Consider the following 10,708-nt stretch of genomic DNA (forward strand, 5'->3'; position numbering starts at 1 on the left):
AAAAAAATCACCATTTAAAATTCCTATGGAGATTTGCATTGAAAAGGGAGATAACTCTTGCAAAAAAGGCAAAACTATCAATAAAAATTGATACAAAATTATAACTTTACCGCTTCTATTCATCAGAATGTATTGATTCTTGAGTTTTTAGCTGTCTTTAAAGTATAACAAACAATTCTAAAGGTGTTTTCATATATTTTATCAAGATATAAATTCAATAAATGATCAACTAATAAATTAAGAAATCCAGATTTTCAACATGTCCATTTAAAGAATCTCAAATTTAATAAAATTAATTGAGCATGTATTCTTCTTTTTGTGGTTTAAAGTTTCTTTAGATAAGTAAGTTGCTGAAACAATATAATATACAGATATAAACAATACCAAATTTTCACATTATTTTTTCAAAATGGTTACAAAGCTTCAAATTTGCAATTTCTTTAATGAAAATGCACGAAAAAATTAAAACTACCCATTGCACTTCGGTTTTGTACATTTCATGAGCAGAAGCTTATATAATTTAGTCATATTCAAACTTACAACCCCATTAAAGAATCATACTTTACATAATTTTTAAGAAAAACAACCAAAAACTGCCCAAAAAAGACTCATTTTTGCATGAGTTATCTCCCCTTCCAATGTTAATTTCCATAGGAAATCAAAAATGCTGATTTTGAGTTTTCCTCAAGTTAGTTTTTTTGGGAGTTTTTCCTGTGTATATAAAGGACATAATAGTATAGATTAGAACTAAAACATTTTCTGTTGCAATTAGTTTGAGGTTAAATCTTAGTTTGACTGGACTAATCTTCTTTTTTGTATCAACATGATACCAGAGCAAGCGGTTATTCAAGGGGAAAAAAGGTTGGTTTACAACATTTGTATATTTTTCAATAAATTGAATTAATTTTTGGTTTGTAAAAAGAATTAAAAAACAAAGTCTTGTCTTTGATAGTGTTGCTGCTAAGGTACTTTGTAGTGTTCTTTCACATAAAGGTACTGTTCCTGTTGCGGCTGTTACTGCTGCTTTTCTTGTTGTTGTTGTTGCTGTTGCTGTTGTTGCTGCTGCTGCTGTTTCTGATGTTATTTTTGTTGTTGTTTCTTCTGCTGCTGTTGCGGTTGTTTTTGTGGTTGTGGTTAGTGCTGCTGCTGCTGCTGCTGAGCATGCTTGTTTTTCATATGTCGTCGAAGATTAAGATCAAGAATAAATGCTACGACATAGGTTGCAACCGAACAATTTTTGCATGTGTATTCAATGTTCTCCTATAGTTTTTTTTCAAATGTGCAGCAAGCAAGCAATACAGGTGGTTGTCATTCAGGCGACATATTTTAAGATTGTCGTCTCTCCTCAAGACGAATTTGTTTTGAAACAAATCGGATCTGGTTACTCTGAGGTAAATTGATTTTTCATACACGATGTTTGCTATATCTTCGTTCAAAATCCCTGCCGATTGAAGTATGGACCAAGTCGATCCTCTGACGTACGTGTGGTCTACGAAATCCGAATCAAAGTACACGCGTATCTTTGGTGTTTCAAATTGTGGTACGAACGATAACTCTAGTAATGTACATTCCCATTCTCTGTATAGCATTGATGAAGTTGAAAACTAAATACACTGTCATTAGTGTTTTCAAAAAGCAAGAGAGAATCTTCGCTTGATACGAACAGGTAAAATTTGTGCATCGTTTCAATGCAGGTATTGCTTCCTGCATTCTTATAGATGTTGCCCCACTCGACTGTGATAGTATTATAAAACTAAACCACAACAATATTGTATGAAAGTCTATAAAGAAAATTTAATATTACGGCAATTGATTATTAAATCCCCAGCAAGGGATATACTTCATTATATCGTTTAAGTAGTATGCAGCATATTTCAAATATATATATGACAACTTAATCTCCCTTGGAATAATGACTTACTAGTAATACTCGGCTAGAGCGAACGTGTCGATCACAACGTCCGAGCAAAAGAAGACACGTCTCGAAAATTCGAAACGAACGATAAATCTAGCAGTATACATACATTCCCCGTGCAAATTGTAGCTTTTGGTGAAGTTGAGCCCTAAATGCGCCACCGTTGTTTCTTTCAAAAAGCTATAGAGAGAATCCTCGCACCGTAAGTTAAGGCGAAGTGTACGTAATTGCACGCCCCTAGCGGAATACGGGATTAATAACGTTCGACGTTAGTTACGCAAGTTATCTCCCTTACTCCAAGAAAGGACACACGAAAGAGAAAATACTTCGTACGGTCTATCATAAATCCAACAAGCACGCCCGTGCTGTCTTAAAAAACATAATCATGAGAAATTATCTGAATTACTCCATTTAGAAATCAAAGCATTCTATTGTTTCGTGCAGCCTGACTTTAATACTAGTTGATTTTTTTTTGTTTCAGACGCATGGGACATGAAAGGCATTTCGTGTAAAAACTTATGATATCAACAGATTGTAAAAACGCCTCACAACAGAATTATAAATAAATAAACATGTGACGATTCTACTTCTATTATTAATTATTTAATTATAAAAATTAAACCTGAATTGACCCAACAATATCGTTTTAAAAGCCGTAGTTTTGAACAAAAACACACAGTACTGAACACACTGTTTTAGGTTACCGAACAATTTATGAATGACATGTGAAATTAATTATTAGATTAAAAAATCGTTGACATGTTTTTAGAAAATAAGAAGATACCAAGAGAATATAATTTGACGACTAGTCTAGGGCAAGACTTACAAGTCGGAAGAACAAAGACGAAAGTTAACAAATTAGGCCCCAAAAATATACTCATAGTAAACTAAAAAGTGATAACTCTAAACATTTATCTTAGAATAAGTAAAAACTATGTCATTCAACTTCCAGTTTTCAACTTTTTATACATGTGCAGAAAATAAACAGGTGTCTTCTATTCCGTCCGAAATTTATTGGAAAACTGAATCTAAATTTAGAACCAAATTGAAATTGAAAGTACAAATACACATGATTCATGTATGATAAAAATATAACACGTCATTTCTTCTTTTTATACGACCGCAAATTTTGAAAAAAATTTCGTCGTATATTGCTATCACGTTGGCGTCGTCGTCTGCTTCGTCGTCGTCGTCGTCGTCGTCGTCGTCGTCCTCGTCGTCCGAATACTTTTAGTTTTCGCACTCTAACTTTAGCAAAAGTGAATAGAAATCTATGAAATTTTAACACAAGGTTTATGACCATAAAAGGAAGGTTGGTATTGATTATGGGAGTTTTGGTTTCAACATTTTAGGAATTAGGGGCCAAAAAGGGCCCAAATAAGCATTTTCTTTGTTTTCGCACTATAACTTTAGTTTAAGTTAATAGAAATCTATGAAATTTAAACACAATGTTTATGACCACAAAAGGAAGGTTTGTATTGATTTTGGGAGTTTAGGTCCCAACAGTTTAGGAATTAGGGGCTAAAAAGGGACCCAAATAAGCATTTATCTTGGTTTTCGCACCATAACGTTAGTATAAGTAAAAAGAAATCTATGAAATTTAAACTCAAGGTTTATGACCATGAATGGAAGGTTGGTATTGTTTTTGGGAGTTTTGGTCCCAACAGTTTAGGAATAAGGGGCCCAAAGGGTCCAAAATTTAACTTTGTTTGATTTCATCAAAATTGAATAATTAGGGTTCTTTGATATGCCGAATCTAACTGTGTATGTAGATTCTTAACTTTTGGTCCCGTTTTCAAATTGGTCTACATTAAGGTCCAAAGGGTCCAAAATTAAACTTAGTTTGATTTTGACAAAAAAAGAATCGGTTGGGTTCTTTGATATGTTGAATCTAAAAATGTACTTCTTAGATTCTTGATTATTGGCCCAGTTTTCAAGTTGGTCCAAATCGGGGTCCAAAATTAAACTTTGTTTGGTTTCATCAAAAATTGAATAAATGGGGTTCTTTGATATGCCAAAATCTAACTGTGTATGTAGATTCTTCATTTTTGGTCCTGTTTTCAAATTGGTCTACATTTAAGTCCAAAGGGTCCAATATTAAACTAAGTTTGATTTTACCAAAAATTGAATTCTTGGGCCTCTTTGATATGCTGAATCTAAACATGTACTTAGATTTTTGATTATGGGCCCAGTTTTCAAGTTGGTCCAAATCAGGATATAAAATTATTATATTAAGTATTGTGCAATAGCAAGTCTTTTCAATTGCACAGTATTGCGCAATGGCAAGAAATATCTAATTGCACAATATTGTGAAATAGCAATTTTTTTTTTAATTAGAGTTATCTTTCTTTGTCCAGAATAGTAAGCAAGAAATATCTTATTGCAAAATATTGTGCAATAGCAAGATTTTTTTTTAATTGGAGTTATCTTTCTTTGTCCAGAATCAACTTAAATCTTTGTTATATACAATATACAATGTATATTCACTTTTTACTACCAACTGATAAATTAAAATAATCTACCATTCAGTGAAAACAAGCAGTTTTTTTACATCTTAATATTTTATGATGTATTTAAATGAGTAGTTATTTTTGCAAACTCCATTAGAATATTTTAATTGAGATAAGTTATGGAATAATGGAAAGGGGGATGTGATTAAAAAAATTGGGTTCAATTTTTCTCATTTGAAATTTCTTAAATAAAAAGAAAATTTCTTCAAACATTTTTTTGAGAGGATTACTATTCAACAGCATAGTGAATTGCTCTAAGAGAAAACATAAAAATTAAGTTCATTAGAACACATTCATTCTGTGTCAGAAACCTATGCTGTGTCAACTATTTAATCATAATCCAAATTTAGAGCTGAATCCAGCTTGAATGTTGTGTCCATACTTGCCCCAACCGTTCAGGGTTCAACCTCTGCGGTCGTATAAAGCTACGCCCTGCGGAGCATCTGGTTCAAATTCCAATTTCGAAGAGATAGCAAAATTTGTTTTCTTTAATTGTTCATGTGTGCATCATTTCAAATTAGACAAAAAAATGTAATTTTGACTGAGTAACGTGTTATTCCTAATAGGTCTCAATTCAAGATTATAAATGAGTAGAAAATATCATTACGGTTAAAGAAAAGAGGCCAGGAAAGTTGTGTGGCACTTGTAACTGTAATTTAATGTTTAGTGGAATGAGAGGTGAAATAAGTTCAGACTTTTTATCCATTTCGATAGCATTTTAAACTTTTTTTTTTTAATTTAACGGAAGTCTACTGCAAGGAATGCATATAAACGACCTCAATGATTATCCAGGGAGATCTCGCACTCGGTCATGCAGCTCTATGCTTTCACTTAGTTCATGATAATAGATCATAATACAAGAATTGAGAAGCCCGTGGTGTACTAGCAGGGGCGGATCCAGTCATTAAAAAAGGGGGCCCAACCCAGGACAAAGGGGGGGGGGGTCCAACTATATGTCCCCATTCAAATGCATTGATCGGCCCAAAAAGGGGGGTCCAACTCCCGTAAGGATCTGCCAATTACTTGTCCAATAATGTAAGAATTTGGAGTTTCATATCATTTACATTCAACATTTTTTTATAGGATATTACTTTTCTTATTCTCAACGTTGACCAACCCCCCCCCCCCAAAAAAAAAATGTATCCGATAAAAATCGTTGAATAGAAATCATTTCAAACTCCAAAGATTTGTATTATTGGACTAGTTATTCACTTTGGTTCAAGTCTTTTACTTCACAACATGGTATTTGTTTTTCGTAACTATTTTTTTCATGAATAAGGCTGTTGATTATCTCGTTGGAATTTTTTTGCATTTTTCATATCAGGGTTTTTGTGGCCTACACATTATGTTTTTGTCCCTTTAATTGTTGAAAAGAGTTTGGTTGTTAATAGTTATTGCTTACATCGACTTCATTTAACCAGTGGCGAGTAGTTGACTCATTGGATGTCATACCACATCTCCGTATTGCTTCATATGAAATAAATAGGAAAGCCGTGCATTTGCATTATGCAGAAGCTATTCGTATGGCACTTTGCTAGGTAAATCCGTGTAGCAATACAGTATGAATAATCTCCGTGCATTACACTGAGTACATTCTTGTAACATTTTATTAGGTAAATTTTTAAAGCATCGAACATGATAATTCTCATAAGGTCACATTCTTATATAATTAATTTTACACCAGTTAATTTAAAGCGTTTTTTTACTTTTCTACACTGGTTAGAGGTATAGGGGGAGGGTTGAGATCTCACAAACATGTTTAACCCCGCCGCATTTTTGCGCCTGTCCCAAGTCAGGAGCCTCTGGCCTTTGTTAGTCTTGTATTATTTAAATTTTAGTTTCTTGTGTACAATTTGGAAATTAGTATGGCGTTCATTATCACTGAACTAGTATATATTTGTTTAGGGGCCAGCTGAAGGACGCCTCCGGGTGCGGGAATTTCTCGCTACATTGAAGACCTGTTGGTGACCTTCTGCTGTTGTGTTTTTTTATTTTGGTCGGGTTGTTGTCTCTTTGACACATTCCCCATTTCCATTCTCAATTTTACTCTATATTCATCGCTATTTAAAGCATTCCCCTACACAATTTTTTTTTCATAACACTGCATGGGTATGTTACAGTCGTTATTGCACTGACTAGGTACGTCGATCTCAAAAGAATCACATAAGGTGTAAGGTTTTCATTTTGAATATACATGTATGAAATATCTGCGACTGGTAGTTATACCAAATACGCCGATCTTTTCTAATTTTTTTTAAATGTATAAATAAGCGAGTCCTTCTTTTTAACTTCATTGCGGTCTAAAACATTCTGAAGATAAAATGAAATGAAGCGCTTTTCTGGATTAATCTAGATAAGGGACACTAAAGGCAGAACATTTTAAAGCCACGGATGTATGAGAACTAAAATAGTTGAAGAACCATAGTATGCATTATGCTTATTGTTTAAATCCGTGTTACCCCAAGGGTGACTGGGGAAACGAAATATGGTCGCTTGGTCTTCTCCCGACCGGCAGTAAAACATTTGTCGAAGAGGAGCGTCCGTTTGGCTGTGCAGGATTTATTAAGCTCGCAGTCACGTCCGGTCAGAATGGGAATGCTAAATCCGATGCCTCGTGTAAAGAGAGTGCCACACTCTATGCCCGTTAAAAACCATTGCAACAACTATAATTTACGGGTTGAATATGTGGACTGTTGCACGCGAAAAATTTCTGCCCCTATCAAAAATACATGTACTCTCATTTTCTAGTGGCACTCCAAATTTCCCAGACCATAATTCCGGATGGCCTCTGTTATGAACAAAACTTCCTATTGTATTTATTATTAACTTGTTCTCGTCCTGAACATGCATGACATATTTGCCACTGGACGTTAAGCAACCAACAATCAATCAATCAATTTAAATTCTTAAATGTGGATTTTTAACAAATAATGCATGGAACAAACAAATATTTTCTTAAATTACTGAAACTTCATTCAGCAAACATTACATCCTTCTTTGTCATTTAATTAAAGAAAAGGGAAAGTGATCGAGATTGGAAATTTTGTAAAATAAAATATGTTTTGGCAGAGATGCGTCTTTAGCATGTGTGTAAACATGACTAATGAAATAGGTTTATGATGAAGACTATATTGTGTGCAAATCCTCAGATTAACAACATGCAGAAATGACGAACATGAAAATATGCAGAAAATAGGTCTACTTTTTTAAATACAAACATACAGAAGTAAGATTGAAAACGAGGTGTATACCCGATCTTAGTATTAAAGCCGATCAATTCATTCTGACAACACTGTGTTAACCGGGACAAATTCAAACTCGATATTTGATTCATAAAAGAATTAAACAATCCATGCCAGCATTGAAAAAGGTTCGGAAATCACTCTTATATAGAAAAGATGAAATTAGAGTCTACGGCAAACTTCTTTCATTTGCGGTAAAATTATTTACAAACTTGCATTTTCTTTTGCGACAGAAATATTCTTTGAAATTAGTTAGTTTATTTCCTTATCAAATTATAGCGTAAGATCATTTGTAATACATAGGAAGATGGGTAATACACACGAACGCCATTGCTAAGGCATTGTACGGTATAATAGAGTTTCGACGTAGAAGTTGTGGGGACGTTACTGCAGACAATGACGTCGCCAGATAATTTCAATGCTCCGGCCAAAAACTTAACTTCAACAGAGAGTAGCGTAAAAATTAATACGGTTGCTAAGGACTTTCTTTGCACCGATGGATTCGTCTTTCATTTTTAAATCGTATAACAATTTTAGAAAAAAATCCATTGTGCAACAAAATAGTTATCTTGATAATGTAAAAATATCTGCTAATTTTGATGATTTTTCTATATATCCTTTGTAATTTTGGTGTATCGTGTAGTTAATTTCAACGGCTCGTATCTCAAAAACGAAAACGGTTACCCCTTTTTTTATTTCATTTTTTGTTGTAATTTTACAAGCAGAATTCGTATGTGAAATTTAAAAAAAATCCATTGTGAAGTTTAATTACGTACACTTCGCCTTAAGGTAAACTTCGTCTATCGTTTTTGTTTTGGGATTAGTGAGGCAGTTTACCATATTTGTTTTTATGAAATACCCCCTCCCCCGAAAAAAAATGAATAAAAAATTATAAGATAAAACCAAAAATATGAATAAATATTTAAGGAAAAACTTCTTTCATAAACTTATTTCAACTGTCTGTCTAATTCTTCAACATCTATGGTTATGTGAATTTTCTGTTCACATTATAACAGCAGGTATTCTGAAAGTAGTAAATGTATTTTACATAACATGAATTAAGATTGTTTCATACTACCAATTTGCAGTTCTTATTAGCATAATTTAGAAATAGAATAACTTCGATACACAAAGCACATGATACATTCCGGCGTTGTATCGCATGCTGTTCGATGTGGGCCAAGGCTCCGTGTTGAAGACCATACCTCGACCTGTAATGTTTACTTTGTTTAAATGGTGACTTGGATGGATAGTTGTCTGATTGGCACTCATACCACCCCTTCTTATATCTATATAATAAAAAATGCTCAAAAGTCCAGATTTAAAAAAAAAGTTACATAGAATGCCATTGAATGTGTTATTCAAAGTTTAAAAGCCCAAGCTAAACTACACAACTAACACCAAACTGTCCTCGAAATAAACATGGATTTAAAGATCAATATAGCTAGAAATATTTGAAAAACATTGACGGATAACAGAAATTCGGTCTTAATTGACAAAAAATAAAACACTTTTTAAATGCTGTACGTGCGAGACGATTTGCTGAATTTTGTTTAAACAGGAACACACACTTAAACATTTGAAAACCAGAGCGAAATGAATAAACGGGACAAATAAATGTTAGTCAAATTCATTGAAGTACAATAATATTTTGAACAATCTAAAAAAAAATTATTTGCTTGAATATGCAAAGGGATGAGTGTAGTTTAAAATCATCGACAATTCATAGGACAATAAATTGAATGCACAAGTTCTATGTTTTGGCCAAGATTTTATTATTTGACTGTCAAAAATAACCCCCAAAAATAAGTGTTTCACTTTTGTTAATTTTTCTTATACCCGTAACGTTTTTATGTACGTGACGCCATAGACAATTCTTTTAAATTCAAATTATCAGTAAAAGATAAGCATGGTAGGACCCCGAGAAAACATTGTCAACCGCGTGACATTTTCTTGTTACATTTAAATTATAATGCAAGCTGAATGCTGTACTGGATGTGCTTGCATGGAATACGTTTGCAATTGAAGGCACGAATGTAACAATAGGATGATGATCAGAAATGAAAGGTTACGTATCGTAATTTGTATTTCTCTTTTGTGGCATTTTACCATGGTTTTAAATAAGATCTGTTAACTTTCATGGCCCCCTGTTCTAGTCAAATATGTACTTAGGTCACGGAATTGTATATCTTAATATACAATTCCTTGCTTAGGCCAAGGCACAGTTTCAAAAGAGTGTGTCGTTTGTTTCTACATGTCTTATGATATAACTGATCAGTGACTTTGTCCTTTTCAAATAAGTTTATATGTTCATCTTTACCTTTTCTAAATGATTTTTTCATTTTCTACTCTTTTCTTACTAAAACGTGTCCTTTTGATTTTTTTTACGGAGTAGTTCATCAAACATAAGATCTGCACTTTTTACTTTTTTGTAATAATTGATATACTTATTTTTATAATGCACTTGGAAGATACATTTTAACTCACTGATGACAAATGCTGGGTATATGAGATAACTTGTTTAACTAGTGGGAGATATTTCACAGAGAAGGAAATCAATTTACCAGGTAAGCCTTATGAACAATCTCACAAAAAGAACTTACTTCACCAAGTAAGGAACAAATCTCAAAAACTCGGAACTTATTTCAGCAGTTCAGGAACAAATTTCAATCCGGTACTAATTTCCACAGATAAAGAATGGAACTTATTTTATAAAGATGGAACACATTTGTATATAGAAATCATCTGTTAAAAATGTTCTTCCAGGAAATATTTCCTTTGATATTAGTTCTATTGGAATTTTTGTTCAAAGTTTGGATCACATATACACCAATGAGACTCACAGTATACCAAAATATAATAAAACCAGAAAAGAAGTCTAGACTTTGATATTACTATAAAGTAATGTATATATATTTGCTCCATGTCGAACATGAACTACTTAGTACTTACTTCCGGAGTTTCAACACTTTGGCATTTTGCAACACTATAGAACTGGTATTAAACTTACCTCCGAGTTCAATTAGACCGTTGTTATTTTT

The sequence above is a fragment of the Mytilus trossulus genome, chromosome 9, assembly GCF_036588685.1.
Source record: "Mytilus trossulus isolate FHL-02 chromosome 9, PNRI_Mtr1.1.1.hap1, whole genome shotgun sequence".
Taxonomy (NCBI): Eukaryota; Metazoa; Mollusca; class Bivalvia; order Mytilida; family Mytilidae; genus Mytilus; species Mytilus trossulus.